Source organism: Amblyomma maculatum, chromosome 1 (genome assembly GCF_055883805.1).
Source record: "Amblyomma maculatum isolate TAMU_Amacu chromosome 1, ASM5588380v1, whole genome shotgun sequence".
Taxonomy (NCBI): domain Eukaryota; kingdom Metazoa; phylum Arthropoda; class Arachnida; order Ixodida; family Ixodidae; genus Amblyomma; species Amblyomma maculatum.
In genome coordinates this window covers 57836724-57857151 of record NC_139344.1, presented here as the reverse complement: position 1 = coordinate 57857151, position 20428 = coordinate 57836724, and the positions used below count along the sequence as shown (strand labels likewise).

The 20428-nt window shown below is 47.0% G+C and overlaps 1 protein-coding gene and 1 long non-coding RNA gene across 2 annotated transcripts in view; both read left to right on the top strand.

Annotated features, from left to right (window-relative positions):
* Positions 1 to 971: 971 nt before the first annotated feature.
* Positions 972 to 6320, top strand: LOC146202453 (uncharacterized). The gene is made up of 4 exons (XR_014702168.1): positions 972 to 1245; positions 1910 to 1994; positions 3111 to 3219; positions 6000 to 6320. It is a non-coding gene; the product is annotated as an uncharacterized LOC146202453 (long non-coding RNA).
* An 8379-nt stretch (positions 6321 to 14699) lies between these two features.
* LOC146202452 (LIM/homeobox protein Lhx9-like) overlaps positions 14700 to 20428 on the top strand; it is a 62853-nt gene continuing 57124 nt past the window's right edge. Inside the window, exon 1 of the mRNA XM_084588195.1 lies at positions 14700 to 14833. The gene's annotated coding sequence lies outside the window, so the exon portion shown is untranslated. The remainder of the gene's footprint in view (positions 14834 to 20428) is intronic.

Sequence of the window (20428 nt, the reverse complement as noted above, 5' to 3'; positions counted from 1 at the left end):
CAGCTACAAGATTGCCTTACCTAGCCGATGCGGTGCCCCAAACATGTCATTATGTCTGTATTTGTGCTGAAGTCGCGCTTCATCGTTTTAAAGAAGACGGTATAATATGATGTTATCCTTGCATTGGCTATAGCTTCACAAATGGAACAAGTGGATGCACCTGCACAAGTGGCTTCTTTGACACTGAAACCCTGATTTTCGTGGCTGTCCCAGCGCACGACAATCTGAAATGCGTTGTAAAACAGGCGACTGCATGCGGGGAGTACTCATTTCAAGAGGAGGAGGAGCAGTAGGAGGAAGAAGGGCAGGGAGGTTAACCGGAAGAAGAGAACGGTTTCCTACCCTGCACTGGGGGAATTCCCCCACTGTAGGGTACACTCTAAAAAAAAAGAGTGTAAAAGGAGGGTAACTTCGGGATTTATGCTGTCTGAAACCGCATGGCTTAAATATACCCTGCGCAATCACCCGCACGGAAGACGTTAGTCTCTCTCGCATGACTTTACACCATTTCGTCCCTGCAGCTCAAGCAAAAAAAAAGTTTGCCGCTTGTTTCTTCTTTTTTTTTTTTTATGATGGTAACCGGTTTCAAGCTGGGTGCGGCTGTGTTCCTACTTCCCGTCCGATGTCCTTTCAAAAGCTACCACAAAAGGACCCCTCGTTTTTCCCCGGAGGAGGTGGGGAATCGTCGAAAGTTGGGAGCATCTTATCTTCTTACAAAAAGCGGTGCCTCCCCCCTTCACCCCCCCCCCCCCCCCCCCCGACACCCATCCCGTCTTTCGACTCCTACGCGAGCTTGACCGTGGAGAGAGCAAGGCCGAACTCAGAACAAGGGCGGACAGACAAGTGTGTACGCTGCAAAACAGGGAGAAAGGGGAGGTGAGGGGGGAGTGGTGGTGAGACGAGAAGCGAAGCAGTTGCTTTTTAGTTTTGTTGCTTTTATTCTCAATGCAGCGTCACGTGTTCGTAGTTGCTTGAGCCTGCGTTCCCTGCGACTCTGCTAGTCCGAGAAGACGACGACGGCGATTGCCGCACGAGTCAGCGTTCGTGCTCTTTGTCGTTGGTACTCATCTGTGTTTTTAGAAAAGTTCGGTTGCTCTCAGCGATTATTTCATCGAGTGCGCTCATCGATGCCTCACTATGAAACGACTTCGTGAAAGTGTGAACTTCGGAATGAAACGGCGGATGGCTGGTCGTCGCGGTGGTGGCGTTCCAACGGATCCTTGGCGCCAAATTTCAGCCGCGCATGTAAGTGACGTTTTACATTTCGTTTTACGTGTTTTTCTCTGCTATTTAACTTGGCCTGAACATGTTTTGTTATTGCTTACGTCCGCGACGCTGCTTGTTTGTCTGTGAAACGGCCTCTGAGCACGACGTCTTGGATCCCAACCTGAGCATACCACTCCCTCAGTTCAGACTGGAGGAGCGGCGCATCCCAAAATTTTTAGATGGGCACGACCTTTTTGCGGGATGTTAATGGTGCATTTTTAGTCGTCTACGACGCTCACAAGCATATCCCGCGGTCGAAAGTATGCGTCGACGAGCGCTAATGCAGTCCCGGTGATACGCATTGACGTGTTTGCATGCCGCATTATTTTTGCTCGCTGCCTACAATCGATTTTGATCGTCTGTTGTTGCTGCTTTACGGGAACGTTGCCATAAATGCGGGAGAGCATGCAGGGTGATGGGTTAAGTTTACGGTTCTTTTGCCAGCAACTTGTACGTTCGAAGGCAGCGCGCTTGATATCCTAAAGTCACGCTTTCAGAACGCCGATTTAACCCCGCAGTTTTGAGCTGATGGCGTCGAGACCAGAGGTGGGACCGAGCCGATTCGTGTACATGTATACTGTCGCAGTGACGCAATGTGCAGGAAAGACATTTCTCACGCTTTTTTTTTTTTTTTTCGCTGCAGGCTCAAGTCCTTCGTCTCGTCTGCGCAAGAACGTAGACTGTCGTTTCTTCAAAGAATTTGAAACTGGTCTCTGCTATCCGTGCTGGTAAGTCCAAAGCATTGTTTCCGTCCAGAAAGGGGCGTTTAAATTGACACGCGCACTTTTGTGGCACATATTGCTGATCACTGACATCTGCCTCAATGTATACTGCTTGGGATTCTCGTCGGAGAATATTTATGTCGCTTGCCATGTGTGTGTCTCCTTGCGTGTTGCCATTTTCGCTCATGCCGTGCAATATGGTGCACGCCCAGACAGTGACTTATCAATTGAGTTTCATTGTGTTTGAGGGCGTGTGCGAGTAAATGGTGTTATTTAACTTGCTGATCACTTATGTTAAAAACTGATAATAAATATTGGACTCGATCAAATCACTTAACAAGTGAAAAATCTGGGTTAGCTGGTGATCAGATGTCTTCAGCATTGAAGCAAACCATGTGTCACCCCTTCTCTGCTTTAAGACTGACTTTCTTTTTGTAATCGGTACATAAAAAGACCAGCGCAAAAAAAAATTAATAATTACGGGGACAAAGGAACAAAAAATGACAGGACGGGCACTGAAATACGTTTTGTGTTCCTTTGTACCTGTTTTCTTTTTTTTCGCTGGTCTTTTAGAGTGTAAGTATGAACCAACTGGCCCAAACAGCTATTTTGATTAAATGTGCTAATTTTCGTTAGCGAGCTAAGGAAAATTTTTATATCACTAATATTTTTCATTTGGGGATTTGCTATAGTTTCTACTCAGCTATTTCCATTCTGAACTTTTCAGCCTCCTGACCCATAGAAAGGAGGCTATGCCTGACCAATAATAACACATTCTTTTCCTTCTGTAGTTTCTGTTGTCAGACATTGTGTTATACTCATTACTACAATTCACTGGTACTGAGACATTCCCTCATTGAAGTTAATGTGTATTGTCATTGTGCTAGCAGTTTGTCATAAATCTGCTATTCTAGTTTATTTAAGCAGTTATTTCGACTGTAAAGAGGTGGCAGATATTGTTACAGATATATCTAGGAACAGGAGTTGTAGCTTTTAAGCTCATTGTCAAAATATTTGAGTCATTGTTGTGGCATGTGTGGTGCCATTATTTCTTGTACTATAGTTATGTATGTACTAGTTACAAGTATCATGCTAATGTTATGAATGATACCTTTGCTGCAGCGTACCTGCCAGTAGGAGGAATACGGTGTAGAAGTGCTGTTACTCCTGCTTCTAAAGATCAACCTGCTTTCTTCAGCGCTGGACGACTACTTACGGCAAGATTTGTGTGGTATGTATTTTTCGACATAGCTGTGGCATTGTGGTCTGTTCATTGTTGCTTTATGTCTATCAAAGAGCATATTTTTCGATGCTGAGGAGCAATAGCCCTGGCATTACATTGATTCTGGAACCATTCAGTGCTATTGAGCAAGTTAGCAAGGGAGGAATTTTTTCAGTATGTAATCAATCTGAACAGGTTGACTTCTTTTTATTGAGTGAGCTGTTAATGTATGCCTCTTTTCTTTTTTTCTTCAAAACCTAATATTTAAATTGTTTGCACTTGGTTCTCAGCAGTAAGGTTATGTTCTCTGATGGGTGTAATTTTCAACAACTCACATGCTCTTATGTTGCTAGGTATGTCCACAATAGAATGAAACTAAAAATGAAGTACTGCAGGTGATATGTAATGGACGGTATTTTAGCACTTTCAGCTTTATTGTTTCTTTTGTGTTCTTTATATTGTTTTGTGCCATTTGTACTCAGCGTATTTTCCTTGTGTTCCACCACTACCATTTAACAAATATATATATATATATATGCCCCCACCCCTTATGTCATGTCTATGGGCCTATAAAGGGAGAATGAATGAAATGAAATTTGCAGTACAATTAGAACTGGATTGTGCAGCACAGTGGACATGTCTGTGGTAGAGGATAATGGTTGAATGGCTAATCAACCAAAATTGACTTAACTTTTGCATTTTAATTTTAGGGGACAGTATTATATACCAGAAATGAGGGTCCCCAATATTATAGGTGAGCCCAGTTCTTAAATTTTCTGAAAGAGCAATGTAGTTCAAAATACTGAACAAGGAAAGGCGTATTTGAAAACTATTGTCTTGCTTTCCCACATTGCATGTAAAAAATGTTGCTGCACTTGGTATTGTTGCCAGAATCATGTTAGCTTCTTCTGCATCATCAAAAACACAAAATATGTCTATATTATCTGAATAAGAAATGTCAGCAACACCCTTTTTTAGTTATGTAATGTGGAAAAACCAACTTACAAAGCTTTTAAAGGAATATTTTTGATGCTCATTATGTTAGACCACATAGATGATTAGGAGGGTTTTAGGCCTAGGCTCACTCATTAATAGCCTTCAATTTTGCAGTTTTCATATTGCCTCTTATAAACAAAAAGAATAGATAATTAAGTCTAATCCTGAAGCTGTACCAGGTACCCAAAGTCCACATTGCTGCACAACCCACCGGCAGAGACTGCACGGGTGTCTCTTCATAGTTTATGATTTGCAATCTGTAAAGGTAAAGAACATAATCTTCGAGAAATTTGTTGTAAACACTTTTTAATAATCATTCTTGTATAATATTGGTCAGCATTTACAATTTCATTAGTTAGGCATCTAAAGAGATAAGCAGTTGACAGTTCTGGCAAATTGCAGTTTATGAGAAGTTTTATTCCTGCTGCATGTGCTGCGAGCATTACATGAAACAGCAATACATAGAATCTCAAGCTTTGTGGTTTGTTCAAGGAATTATAGGGGTATTGAAGTGTATTGTTTTTTGCCTCCTGAGCAAGATAATGTAGTTTTGAAGTGAAACGGCAGTCTCGAGAAGTTTTTGGCATCGGCATAAGCTGATGTGTGGTGTGAAACTAGCAACGAACTTATGTAAAAGTTGCATTTTATTGTCATGCTTTACATAATTCTGCATCTGTGACATCACTGCAGTAATGCACATGTGCAGAAGGTGCTTTGGATGTGCCTTGCTATCATTGCTCTTTTAGCATGAAATGTTCCATCTTTCAGAAGTGGTATCCCGCATTTTATAAGGCATAGCCTCTGTGGTATATTCATGCCTTTTTCCAGGAATATAAACTGCACTAAAGGCAGAAACAATAGAATGGCCTTAGACATACCCCTGCAGGAGCAAGCTCTGCAGGAACAAGCTTCATTCGTTATATTCATGAGAAATGACAACGAATGCAAGAACAAAAGAACCTCCCCCCATCCCTCCTCCCCCCCCCCCCCCCAAAAAAAAAAAGAAGAAGAAGAGATTTGCAGTTGTCACTTGTGATGGATGATCAGATGACTAAAGACAGTGTAGTCTCAGGAAAACATTAACACTATAGGCAACATAAGATAATGTCATGAAGGACCAGAGACAGTGTTTTCTAGGAGGGTGAGACCATAGTGACTAGAAACAAGACCACTGGTATGGTCAGGTGTGAAAGCAAACTATAATGTTTGGGTGTTGGAGTGGAAACCAGCAAACAACAAAGGTGAAAGTGAAGGTGATAAAACAAAGTTTAACATAAAAAGCTAATGATAAAAAAAAGGAGAACTGCACATATGAACGAGTAGAGGGAGGGGTTTTTTAAATCACATCTTTTGCCTTTATTAGGCTAGCTTCTATTTTATCAATATGTTTTCATTCATATTTCTTTAAATAACCCTCTGGGTAGTCCAACATCAGTGATGCCTATGGCTTGACCCTGCTCCTAACAAGAATATGTCTCATTGTATATTGTGTCTTATTGAGCATATTGTCAATTTTTTCTGAGATTGCAATGTGCTAGTTGTCTATGTGTGTGTTAGTGGCACAGGTAAAGCTCAGATTTGGAGAATTTTCATTGATCTATATATTGTGTGATTTCACAATTCTCATTATATAAACACTTGGAAGCCTGTACTGGTGCACTATTTCCATCTGTCTTCCTTTTTACTTGCCCTTTGTGCAGTGTTATTTTTATATGTGAATTAATTACTCCATAAGCATGTTTTGTGAGACTTTCTTCGTGAGTAACTGATTACAAGTTCTCTTTTCTATGCAGGTCAAATACGTGGTACATCCCTGCCCTGACTGTGCGGAGAAGATTATCCAGTCCCTTGCTGCAACTTCGGTGTATAATGAGGTAAAATAAACACCATGGTATGTTATCTTAACCGATTGTTCTGTAAATTCTTTTTGTTCACTCTGCAACATAACTTACGGCTTGAATACAACATGACACAGCCTACCTCACCTGAAACATTGCTCACTGTCACACTCCAGACGACACAAAGATATTGCAATGTTTCAACATAATCTTTCCTTCCAGAAAATCTTGAAATGTATTGGTTAGCTTTATTCCTGCTTCCAGTGACCAAGTTTACGATGCAGATTGGTAATAGTACTCTTGTGTGGATAGCATATATATACCACAAGATGATGCTTAGATACCCTATGTAATATGGCATTACTTTAAACTGCTTGGAGGGCAACGTTATCCTTCTCCTGGTGGTATAAGCTTGCACCATAAAGGTGCAAAACTTTGCGCTCTTTGTCGTAATATAAATTTATACTCTAAAATGGTAACTTTGCACCTGTACATACAGGATAAGCTTACGTTGTCAAGGTGCAAACTTGCACCTTTGATGCAAGGGTATGCTTATGCCATCGACAGACTAAAACATAGGCCTTTATGAAAGGTGCAACGTTATGCCTAGGTAGAATACAGTTACACTGCTTGTGAAGGTGCAAGTTTATGCTACCAGAAGCGTAATGTTACACTACATGCAATGGTATAAATACTTAGTCTTCCAAGACACAGCGTAACCTTACCCCAAAAAGGTGTTAGCTCAGCGACAAGCAGTTTACCCCCCAAAAAGACTAAGATCACACCTTTTTTTTTTAGAGTGTAGGAAACCGTGGGGTGAGTGGATAAAAAAAAATTACGGATAAAAAAGAGATTTACAGAAATATGCACGACGTCAGTATAGTATAGTCAGTAAATAAGTGAAGTCAGTATAGTCACTAAATCACAGCCTATCGTACAGGCCCGTGGTTCTCAAGAAGCGGAGTAGCGGGCGTCCATCTATAGACGCTCCAGCACACGGTGAAGAGACTGTCTTTCGGCACTCACGAAGAATGTGGGCTATCGTCTCGTCGCACCCTGAGGTTGGACATTGTGGTAGACGTAACCGGTATAACAAGCAAAACTGTTTATTTATACATCAGGTAATGGCGCCCGTTTTCGCTCTGCTTGGCGTGGTCGCCCATGCCGGAGTCTCCCGGCGGTCCGCCTGGTTAGCTTGCCGCTTGGGGCGCTGTCGTCAGTGGCGCCCACAAAACCCCCCTTTCTTGAAAGGTTTGATCTCACAGGTCCAGGCGTTCTGGTCACTTACAAACACGTCCACATCTTGTGGTGCTCGTGTCCTGCAACGGTTGCAGGCGTCTTGCTGTACGTCTTGCTTGTCCTCTGTCGGTTTGTACAACGTAGGACCTTGGTTCTGATGTTGGCTGTGTTACCACGCCGTGTGATGCAGCTCTAGCGAGAATGCGCACCGCTGTGCCTGGTGGTAAGCGCTCTCGGCTCCGTACCTTGTTCCGGGTGTCGTATGATCGTTTTGCACGAGCTCTGCAGGCTTCATTATTTTGTCTGAATTCGCAGTCGTCCCACTTCGGGGCTAGTAGCTTCGAAGTGCTTGGTAATGTGGTGTTCAGGCGACGACCCATTGAGTCCTCCGGGTGAAAACCCTTCCACGCTGGGTGTGGCCCTGTAGGCAAGCAGCGCTTCGTGTATGTTGGAAGACTTCCTCAAAAGCTGCTTTGCTGTCTGCACAGCCCTCTCAGCCATACCGTTGCTCTGCGGGTAGTAAGGGCTTGAGGTTGTGTGTGAGACTCCCCAGTGATGCACTAGTTCTTTGAACTCAGTGGAAGTGAACTGCGGCCCGTTGTCTGTGCGTATTGCCCGTGGAACACCGTACCGAACATTGGCTCCAAGACTAGGGCTATGTTTTTTGTAGCTGTCCTCGGCAATTGTTCTAGCTCGAAATATCGGTAGTAGTAGTCCACTACTACAACATACTCTTTCCCCTCCAGCGTGAAGAGATCCATGCCGACTGTGTCCCAAGGGTGTGCTGGCAATGGGGTTTGAAGCAGGGGTTCTGTTTCTGGCTTTCTGTGCTCTCTGCAAGTTGGACACTTTTCCACGTAGTCTTCAATGTGCTTGCCTATGCCTGGCCACCATATGCATTCTCTTGCCTTTGCTCGGCACCTCGTTGTGCCCAAGTGTCCTGCATTGAGTTTTTCCACTGATGTATGGCGGGATGATTATTCTGTCGCCTTTGAATAGCAGACGATCAACGAGCGAAATCTCACTAGCCACCTCGACGTACCTTTTCAGGTCAGGTGACAGCCATGCACAGTTAGCAATGATGTAGTGCAGAAGGTAGCCACCCTGGAAAGTGTTTCGTCTGACTGGATGCTTGCCCTGATTCTGTCCAGCATTTGGTTTGAAGCAGGGAGCTGTTCAAGTGCTAATTCTTCAAACTGCACTCACGAGAGTTCTTTCTTTGTCTGCTGGTTTCCCAGATGGCTTCCGGGACAGAAGGTCAGCTGTGTACAGCTTTTTGCCGGGAGTGTGGGACATGGTGTAGTCGCACTCCAAAAGGCGCATCCTGAAACGTTTAAGGCGAGGACTCAGCTCGTCAAGTCGTTTAGTCGTCAGCAGCGGTAGTAACGGCTTGTGGTCCGTTTCCACGTGAAAGGTTGATCCCAGTAGGTATTTGCGGAAATGTTCGCAAGCCCATGTGATTGCCGTCAGTGCCTCCTTTTCGATTTGGGCATATCTTTGTTCCGCATCCGTAAGGGAGCGTGATGCATATGCCACAGGTAGGAGCTTTTCGTGCGACTGCTGTAGAAGTACAGCCCCAAGACCGTATGAGGAAGCATCCACAGACACTGTGCGAGGCGACTGAGCATCGTAGTGAGTGAGAATCGGCATCTTAAAGCTTGCTTGAGTTTGTAAAAACTCTGCTGCTGAGCTGGGCCCCATGTGCCAGTCGGCGTCTTGGTGGAGCAAGTCTCTGAGAGGCTTCGCAAAGTCTGCTAGCTCTGGAAGAAATTTCGCTAGGTGGTTTGCAGAGCCCAACAAAGACCTGACTTCTGACACATCACATGGTGGGTCGAGCTGGACTATAGCCCTGACCTTTTCCGGGTCGGCGCTGACTCCTGTTGAGTTTACGACGTGTCCTAAGAATGTTACTTCTGTTTGTTGAAAGGAGCCCTTGTCGATGTTGAGGGTAACACCTGCATCTTCCAGCTTCCTCAGCACCAGCAGAAGGTTGGTGTCGTGTTCCTCAGTTGTCTTCCCTGAGACAATGATGTCATCTTGTAGACAACTCACACCATCTAGTCCTTCGAGCACACGGAGCATTTCTCGTTGGTAGAACTCTGGCGGTGTCGAGATTCCGAAGGGAAGCCTCAGAAACTGGAACCTGCCAACTGGTGTGATGAAGGTTGTGTATTCGCGAGAGTCCTTGGACAGTGGCACCTGCCAGTACCCTGCTCGTGCATCTAGGCGGCTGAAAAATGCTGCACCTGCTAATTTTGCAAGGCACTCGTCCACCGTAGGCATGAGCACACGTTCGCGTACTATTTGTTGGTTGCGTTGACCATAGTCCACGCAGATGCGCAGGTGCGCAGCTCGTTGTTCTTTTTTCGTGCGACAACTATTAGAAACCATCACTCGGTCGCTCGCTCGATCTTCTGGATGACTCCCAAGTCTTCCATCCTTTCTAGTTCTTTCTTCACAAGTGGAAGCAGTGGAAGAGGCACGCGCCTAGGATAATTGACTGCGTATGGCTCAGCATTCTTTTTGACTTTGATGAGGTACTCAGTCTTCATGACTCCAAGCCCAGACGTTAGCTTTGGGTATGACGACAAGAAGTTGGGGACATCAGTTGATTGTGCGAGGGTTTCGTCTAGCTCAAGACGGCGCCGTAGAATCCCAAGTGATTCTATAGCTGATCGACAGAGCAGCGGTTCGTTTAATTCTTTGATGATGAATACTGCTTCTTGGACTTCAGTGTTGCGCCAGGTGACTGTTGCATCGATGTATCCAACAGTGGCTATCGCTGTCTGGCCTGGGCCTATCAACAGCTGTTGCGTTGACTGGATGGGTCCCATGACGGTTCTGTAGTACTGGTCCTGTGCGATTGCAGTCACATCCGCGCCGGTGTCGACCTTGAAGGTAAAAGGCAAGTTGTTCACGGTAGCAGTAATCCTCCACAGCGTGTTCACTCCCACTTCGATTTCGCCTAGATATAGCTCTCCGAGGTCTTTTGGTCGTGGTCGGACACTCGAGGTCTCGTCCTTCGGCTTAGACATGCAGGCGCGGGCGTAGTGTCCTTTTTTCCCACACTGGTTGCACGTCTTGTCTATCGCGGGACACTGTGTCTTCGTGTGGTCACGCACACCACCACACCACTTGCAGCGTTCATCTCCCGTCTTGTATGTACGTTGAGGGCGCGACTTCAAAGGCACCATCGCTTCGTTCCGGCGAGTTTTGACGTTTGTCTGGCCGCGAACTTCCCCCATGTCGAGAGCTGGCTGTTCGATGGAGCAAATTTCCTTGTTTTAAAGTTTCACGCTCTCTGAATTGCGGGCAGCTGTGATTGCTTTTTCGAGAGTGAGTTCTGCGTCAAGCTGCAGGCTCTCGCTGAGTTTTACGTCTCGCAAGCCGACCGGGGCGCTTCTCTCGAGCCTGTCCCGAATCAGTTCGTCTTTGAGAGTTCCGTAATCGCATCTTTCGGCCATCTTGAACAGTTCAGTCGCAAATGCGTCGACGTTTTCATGCTGCTCTTGTTTCCGAGAGTTAAATCGCGCTCTCTCATAGATGAAATTCTTTCGAGGTAGGAAATGCTTTTCGAAAGCACTCACCACGGCGGAGTATGATGCCATCTGTTCGTCTGTCAGTTTCAAAGCAGCGAGCACGTCCTCCGCTTCTTCGCCCATGGCGTAGAGTAATGTGTTGATTTGCGTCGTCTCGTCCTGTCGTGTCAGACCGGAGATGAGTCGGTAGCGATCCCACCTGCGGTGCCATCGTGTCCAAGCTTTGTCGGCAGTTCCACGGCGAGCGGGTTGAACGTCATTCTCGGAGTGCCGCTCGCGCGCTCTTCGTTCTCGCCGCGAGTGTATGGCATGACGCCGCGGCCGCTTACGTTGGGCTCGCTGTCCTTCTGGGTGTCACGCTGCGTTGGTTATCCCGCCGCTGCCGCCATGTGGTAGACGTAGCCGGTATAACAAGCAAAACTGCTTATTTATCCATTAGGTAATGGCGCCTGTTTTCGCTCTGCTCGAAACGGTCGCCCATGCCGGGGTCTCCCGGCGGTCCGCTTGGTTAGCTTGCCGCTTGGGGCGCTGTCGTCAGTGGCGCCCACAACAGACATATTGGGATATTGGCCATACCTTTCACAGATGAATAAAAATTGGTGAACGCTACAAGAACCCAGAGGCGGCACAGCAAAGTAGCTTCATGCCAGGGTAGGTCGAATGGAAGCCGGAGCTTCAGGTCAGGATCCAGGCATTTTAAGCGAGAGCATCGTAAGCTTGCCAGAATTCTATAAGGCGAGCGTGAGCGCCCCCGCAGTGTGCGAAGCCTGCTACTGCGTATCCTCTGGAAAAAGGGGATCGACCCAAGAAACTGCCTAACAAATCAATCCGCCAACGCGAATAACTTCACCTCTTGCATCTTGGGATTGGTTATAATCCAGAAAATTATTTCATGGCTTTGTTCCCTGTCTGAACTCTCCCTCGTGTGGTCATATATTTGCTCCGCTTATGAAAGCTATACAGCAAGGACCTTGTCAATCGCCACCTCCTTGGCCTGCCAAAGCAGAGCGGTATACAGCTACTCCCCCCTGTGAGCATCAACTCAGGGCACTACAGCACGCACAACTTCTTTAGCAATACTGGCCTCTGTTCCAGTGTATTCTTTCTCCATCCTCTTCCAAGCATCATCCTCTGGCCTTCCAGTACCTATGGAATGTACTGCATAAAATCATATTCAACGCTTTAGCATGTGCGTTCATTCCCCTGGACGACATCACATCATTTTTTTTTCGAGATGCTAAGCAATTATCTCAACCGCGAGGGAAACACGGCTTCAACAAGGCCTCTCTCCGCTCTCCTACCCCTGCACACACACACACACACACACACGCACACACACACACACACACACACACACACACACACACACACACACACACACACACACACACACACACACACACACACACACACACACACACACGCACACACACACACACACACACACACGCACACGCACACGCACACACACACACACACACACACACACACACACACACACACACACACACACACACACACACACGCACGCACGCACACACACACACACACACGCACACGCACACACACACACACACACACACACACACACACGCACACACACACACACACACACACACACACACACACACACACACACACACGCACACACACACACGCACACACACACACACACACACACACACACACACACACACACACACACACGCACACACACACACACACACGCACACGCACACACACACACACACACACACACACACGCACGCACACACACACACACACACACACACACACGCACACACACACACACACACACACACACACACGCACGCACGCACGCACGCACGCACGCAAAAAATTCAACGACAGAGTCGGTTGCGCCTCGCAGCAAGGACGACGGATCGCGGCTCGGAAGCTGTCAGCTTGGATTCGAGAGGCGAGAGTAAGGGCTCGTACTGATCCAGAAAGAGGATTTGCTCGACGCTAACAACAAAGCACGTATACGCGCGTCAGCCGCGGGAAGCACAGCAGCGAGAACGTCACAAGTAAAAGCATGAGGAACATGCTGCTATATTCTGACACCGCTCCGTTCGTTTCTACAACATGGTGACATAAAATACTTCTCCTTCGAATGGGAAGGAAAGCGGGTATGGAGGAGGCGGGCTTAACTGGAATGTTAAAAAAAATAATAATAAGCAGGTCATCTCCTCTCTCCACCCCCCTTTCTTGCCTTCCACCAAAAACACATTCTGGAGCTATCCAAGCATGTGGCAAGGAACAAGCTGTCTTATCATGACCGGCAAGCCATATCTGCGAACTGATGGCCGGCAAAACTATGCATGGCTACTGGGAAATACCGGAGAGAAGCCATCGAAGTCTTTAGTTGCATGACTAATATTAGTCCGAGCTCTGCTCTGGCCTTCCAGTCGATTTCACAAGCGTTGCTAATGTCAACGCTTCGTCAAGACAGCGGATGAAGTCGCAACCCTGTGATGTAATTCCTGTGCAATATGTTGAGCCTGCTAACTTACCAACGCGACCTCGCCAGCCTTCCATCTCAATGCAACAAGTAGAAAGCAGTGACCGCACAAATGAAGGCAACTTTTTGAAATCACTGTGAAAAATTTCTGTGATGGGAGTTAAAATTTCGCAATGAATTTCGCAGCCTGGCGCACAGCGTGGCGAAAAAATTAGAAACAAGAATCGCTTGATGAATGAGTGATAGGGCCGAAATTGCGCACGAACATAACATAACGTCCAGTAAAGCTATATATAGTTAAGTGGGTTTCCCCTAATTTCGCTATGTTCGGGCACAGACACGCAGCAATGAAATTGACATGTGACACACATCGGTAGAAGTCCTCGGCCAAAAAGGGCTGAATTATCGCAGGCAGAGCAAGCTGCTACCGAAAAAGACACCCGCGCTGTAGCATTCACTGAGCTCTGTGGCACCTGTATACTTGGGGCTATGTCTACTTTTCATGAGGCTGCATGGTTTCAATAAGGGCGAGTATGAATGAGAAAGGAGTAAAGCGAAAAGAAAAAGTAACGAAGCGAAACGAAAATAATGGTTTCAAGTCTTCACTCTGCCATTAATCAGCAACGTGCGGTGCTACCACATTTTTGAAGCACTTTGAGACATGTTCCCTTGTTGTCGCTCCGAGCAGCGGGGTGTGTATATTAGCGAGAGGAGAAGTGCCGAAAGGGCTAAGAGTACACTGACACGAATGTGTCAGGAGAACAGAGATAACTACAAGCTCGGCCGCACGCGCGGCAGCAACACGAATGTATGGACGTGAGGACACGAGCAAGCGCCCACTGAGAAATGAACTGGCGGCATATGCAGCGCTGCGCCCTCCCCTCCTGGCCCCTTCCGAGCTTGCAAGGCAAACTGGGCCTTCCCCTCGGCCCTCGAAAGAGGTGGGGGTGTAAGAAGCAGCGGCAGGAGTAGGGGTTCGGGCGGTGGGAGCAAGGGCGCGCGCACACACATAACACACGCACTGCGAAAGCCTCAAAAAAAGCGGCAGCCTGCTCGGTGCGCCAAGTGGGCGGGGGCCCCGTGACGCGAGTCCCTCCTTCGCGGCTCCCGCGGCCCCACCGGCAGGCGGTGCCTGGGCCGAGCGCGCCAGCGGGATTTTATTCGCGACCGGGGCGCTGCCGCGGCCGCTTCTCTCGACTCACGCGGCCGCCTGGCTGGATCCGCCGGCTGCTGCTGCTGCTGCCGCCGTCAGCGCTCCACTCTCCTGTTCCGCGTCGCTGCTGCTGCTATTGCCGTCAGCGACTGCTCTCGCGCTCTCCGCTTTCGCATCATCCCCCACCATCATCGGCATCGATCGGACGCTCTCTCGTCGTCCGGACTTTCCCCACGGGACAGGCCGTGTCTTTCGCCGTCCTAGTGCTCCTCCGCGGTGCGCGTCCGGAGAGCGGCGACGACCTGCGCATCCTCTACTCCGCCGCCGCTCGCCGTCCCACGACGCTAGGGGGGAGAGCTGGATACCTCGCTCCAAGGTGGGCACTCATTGGATTTCTCCGCTTTGCTCGCTGTCAGCACTCGAGGAACAAACGAGGCAAATACGAAGGAATCACTGGCACTCGTCTCCCGACCATGCCCACCCCGTTGCCAAGTGCTTTCGGATCACTTGTCTCTTTCGTTCCTCGCAAGCGTCTTGGTTTCGCTGCGCGCCGATACTCGTTTAGGTGTGCTAGGGATGATGTAGAAAGCGACGAAGGTGAGAAGTGCACAAGCGCTCGCTAACAGCCGCTTAGGGAGCGCTTGTATGTCTCACCCTTTGGATGCCTCGCGGCAGCTCACCAAGGTAAGCCTTTCTTGTCTCCACGGGAGCGTTTGAAGTGGAAAAAGCCTGCTTACCTCTGAGGTCTCAGACTAGGGCTTTTTGTCTCGGTTTAATACCTTTGCCTGAGAGTGCCTTCACTGGAAGGCGCGCTTGTCTGCTTGATACCTCAAGGGCAGCGAGCGCGCACTGTTGGGACTTGATAAGTGCTCAAAGTTGAAGCGAAGGTTTTGACTGAAAATTATGCTCAGAAGCGTGGGAGATAGTATGTTCAAACCGAAAGAGCAATGAGCAGCTTGTGGAGCTTTAAGAATTATTCGTAAACTCTGCAAGTAGAAACTCCTGAAGCAGCTGCATAGGACACGTTCAATGAAGTACTCCCCCATTAAGATCTATAGTAAGAAGCGACTGCTTAACTTCGCGTTTAACCAAGTAGTACGCATCGGTTATCACAAGGCCGTGCGGAAGTTAGGGGCAGAGAGTGCGGGAACTGCTTGTACGAGAGCAATGCTGCCAGGTTAACGTACGACAGAGTCATTTCGACTAGTGTTGTAGTTGCGTGGCTTGCCGTCGCCGTTGTTATTTTGATATGGTGGATGATGGCAGTACCGTTCTTTTGGCCTTCTATATTCAGAGTCGTGATATGATCAACGCCAGCTCTTCGCAATGCATCCAATGTGGTGAGCTACGTTGTTGCGCTGCGAAGAGTGCAAATTGGCTGCAAAGTCGACAGCCCAAGCGTTATCGCATCCAGTGTTTGCGTGCACATTTTGGGAGGATGGAACGCTGCTTGCGCACTCACGTAAAGCGACACAATCGCATGCAGAGGCTCCGATCCATCAACGTGAGTGCACGCGCGTCCGTACAGAAGGCATGTCACCCGTACCCCACTCACGTTGGGCACCAGACTCGACGGTATAACGATGTGCGTCTATAGTTCATAGCAGTGGCTAGCTGGGGAAATCGTTTGTGTAGGTTCACTTGACAACTTCACCTGTCTCGGAAAGTGTATTCTACTGCGATTTCTTTTTTGATGTGCTGCGGCAACTGCATGCAATCGCCAGCGCAGCGCCGCGTGACTGAAATGAAAACTTATAGAGGGCAACACTGCACTCTTCATATAACAAGTACCAGATACGAACACCTTCGAAAAGTGGGCATGTTCGTTTGGAACTTCCGATCTTAAAGTGGATAAAATGAATACGAGCAGGATATGACCTGAATACTGGTATGGTGCTATGACATAAACGATGGCGGTTAGTAAAACAATCTGCCGAGGAACTTTGTCCACGCAAACGCTTTCTCCGCGCAGCGTTATAATTACCCATCTTGTAAAGCTCTTATGTAGATTCGTTTGCAGAGATCTGAAATGTGACTGGGGTCGACTCTTGAAGCAATTGGCATACATATTTATGTCACTGGCTCGGCCTCGATTTTCGGAGGCTGTGGCAGTTCTTTCTTTTTTTTTTTTTCGTGCTGTCACCGTGAGCACGTGGAAGAGGCGAGAACTTGAGCGAGTGGCGAAGGTCCAGAAAAAAACAAACAAAAGTGATATTAGCACGAACAACACGTTGCAACAGGCTTTCTGAGCGCCTGCGACATTGCACCTGCCGCTTGGAGCCCCTTTACACATGACCCGAACGTATAGAAGGTATACGAGGCAAAGATAAAAAAGAGATAACGCCTAGCAAAAAGCGAGCGAGTCAAACTGCCGCGCATACTTAATTCGATGGTTTACGAGAAGAGAATGTAAACTTCTGATAAATACGTGGATACGAAGACTCATCTTTATCATTGCATTAGTAATTGATTTAGCTTTATACAGCTTTTGGGCTCTTTCCTCTTTCAATTGAATTCAAAACTTTCTGAAGTGAGATCGGCTATGGCTAGAGAACACTGCAGGTGACAGGTATCTCATAAAACGCTGCAGCTAGATTTACAAACGCGGAAGGGCACATTGACTGTTTTTATTCACCCTGTCAGTGTATATACCACGGCGCTTGGAAATGGGGTTGTAAAAGAAATGACGCAGATTGCTGCGGCAGGTAAAATGTTCGGGTAACACTTCCTCCTGTGTTCATTTTTCAAGTTCACAAAGCTTTGCTGACGCAAAAACAGTGTCCAGCGTTTTTTTTTTTTTTCTTCTTCTTTCAGTGAGGTGTTTCGTACTGTTTTTCATTACTGCACCTGCAGATCAAAACTATAGCTTCAATACAGCGCGCTACAACTCTCGACAACATGTCGTTATGGCGAACAGGACGCGCGCATGCGCAGAAGCCTGCGTGGTGTTTCGCGCATGCGCGCTCCTGGCCGCCAGAACTTGTCCCGCTGACGATTCGCACAAACTACCACGGATGTAAGTAGCAAAACTATATTCATTCAAGAGGCGTTGCATTTTTCCTGGTGTTCTATATACATATATAACTCACCAAAGACTTCACTATCGTATAAATACGAGTATTTGTGTTGTGCAAGTTCGCTTATTCATGCTCTAGTATTTGCGTCACTAAGCGCATGTCGCCTCCACGCATAGGGATCTTAGGGCGTCCTTCATAGCTGAGCGCGGAAGCCGTTGTTAAAACAGCGACGGCGGAGGCGGCAGAGGCGACTCTTGTTTCAGCATGTGCGCTGCTCCAGTATCGCAAGACAGCGGGATTTATAGCGTATATTATGGCGGTTTTTTTTTTCTAATTTATTCTATACGCTTACATGGTCCACTCCGCGGACTGCTATAGATCCCGGAGGCAGCGCGGTAGTGCCGTCGTGGACGCCAGCAGCGCAATATGCGTATCAAAACGGAATAAAATTTGACCAGATTCATTATCTTTGCGCCAAATTTGTGTTCTTCGCGAGGAAGATAGTGTGCTATTGACGTGTTTTTGTCTAGTCGGGACTCCACTGTATAAGAACGAAGAAGTGAGCAAATAGAAGACACGAATGGCGTTGACAACCCGCAAACGCAGCAAGCGCCAGCTGTTCGTTGTTCTTTGCACACTGCGTCAACCTTGCTGCGCTAAGCGGTGCCGTTTTAGATGAGCTGTTCGCACATGATTCGCAGAACTTAACGACTTTCAGGTTTTAAAGCTAGGAAGGCCAATTATATGCTGTACAAGAATGCTTTCTGGCGGTTATACGAACGTGCAGGGAAGAAGGGACAAATGATAGCCCTGCTAGAAGAAAAGGTTAAAGTTGAGAACGAGAAAGGTTCTACTGGTTCATTCCCTTTCTGCGGGTCGTCGTTCTTTTTTTTTTTTTTTTTTTGTCGCTTGTTCCTCTCTTTCCTTTGGCACTTCTCTCTATCTCAAATATACTGGCAATGTTTCTGTACCGAATGGAGATGTGAGAAGAATCGCGATGCCGAGAAATAGCCAGTGCACGAAAAAGAGAGCGCGCAAGTTGCGTTGAATTTCACTTTCGTGTCTCCGCGGCATTGCGTTCAGCGTTCAGGAAATCTCAATTCGCATTCTTGCCTTATGACAGGTCTGACGTTCTTTCCAAAGCATTTGTTTAAAGCTGCTACATGGTGCGGTGTATAGTTTTTCGTTCTTTTTGGTGGTTCATGTTGTTATATTAGGGAGTTTTGAATTCGCTTACCTGAGTTAAGCTATTGACAACAAGCAATATAATTTCAGTCCTATTTGCTTGCAGGTAGAACTAACTTTTGCCAATCAGTATAGCTTCATCCTATTTCACGCCTTTTTCGCTCGCACAGGTGAGTGGTTTTCTATTCTGTACGCCAGGCAGAGCAGCCTTGCCCGGATCTTAGTCGTGTAACAAAATAACCTTGTGTACGTATGTGTGACAAGTATACCTATCGCACGTGCACGCGACTGGCAGTTTAAAAAGCCTCAATACTAGCGCGGTGAGTACTGTCATCAGAGAGCGGTAAGGGGGGCTGCGAACGGTAATCAGTGCGAAAGGCGTTTCTGCGCGCGAAAATAAGGACCTGCCTTAGTTATCTGTTTCAGCGCAGTCGCTCATAGGCTGGACAGTCGCCTTACCCACGCCTCTTTCTCAGTCAGCTAGCCACCCGAAACGAGCGGTGAGGCACGAATGCGCCTTCAGCCCTCCTATATAGAGAGCAACCCTCGTTGTAGCAAAACCCTCCTTGCGTGTGTAGTTTTCATTTCTGTTTCTGTTTCACTTGGTATTTTTACATGTGTTCTTTATGTAACAAGAAAAAGAAAAAAAAAAGCAAAGCCGAAACTGAAAACTCCTCTGTGATGCGAAATCGGAGAGCATGAAAACATAAATATGGCCAGGGTGGATGGATGGATGATATGAGCGTGCCCTTTGAAGCAGGCGCATGCTAGCAAGTAGTCTTTTTTTATTTGTCTTCCGCATTTTTCATCACTCCAAACAATTGTGGATCCGGGTCGCTGAGCGTCAGACATTTAGGTGCTCAGCCTTTAAATTAGCTTAAAGTTTCAAGTGTGACCTCTAATCTGCTGCTTTAACCACGGTGCTATAAACCTACCCCGTCCTTTCAAACCTTGGTTAGTGGTCTAAAGACCCCCCCCCCCCCCCCCCCCCAACTTTTTTTTTTGTTCGTGAATGTGACTGAGGAACATTCTTTCCTCTCTCTTCTATACTCTGGTTTCACCTCTTTTAGACTTCGTTTGTTTGTTTTTTCAGCCTATTAAGCCTCTATAGGCATCCATGCTTCTACTATACAATTCAAATTTTATTCTGCAAACAAAAGTTTACATGGAGTACAGAAAAAAAGCTGTCAGAACAGCTTGAGGAGCTTGACCCCCAACCACACGGGCAGCAGAGACGCGTGCGGCTAAGGGAAAACAGTATAATAACGAAAGTATACAGGATTCATGGAACATCGTTTAACATTTGTACAATGTTACATCATTGTACAAATATTGAGCGCAGTTCTCTTGGTGATATACGATAGATGTCAGTATCAGTTTCTTGAATTATTCGATTTAGATATGGGGGTAATTGGAATTTCAATATCTATACCTTCTAACAAAGTAGATATATAGATAGATAGATGGATTTATTGAAAGGAAAAGGCTGAGAGGTTGGCCGGAATAAATCAAATCTGGCCTGCTACTCTGGGGAAGGAGAGAAGAAAGAAAATCATGATGGGTGACGTCATTGACATTTACTTCGCTCTACCTTTCAAACCCGAAGTCTTGGGAAGTGAAACCGACTATCGGCACCTTTTCCGCAGCTGGATGGTTAGCAAAGCATGTTGAGTTGGTGGAGTTGCTTTAGCATATCCAAGCGGAAGACGTGGATTGGCCTCTTGGAAAAATCTGACGTTTTTAGTCTGCTTTCAAATACAGACTAATCC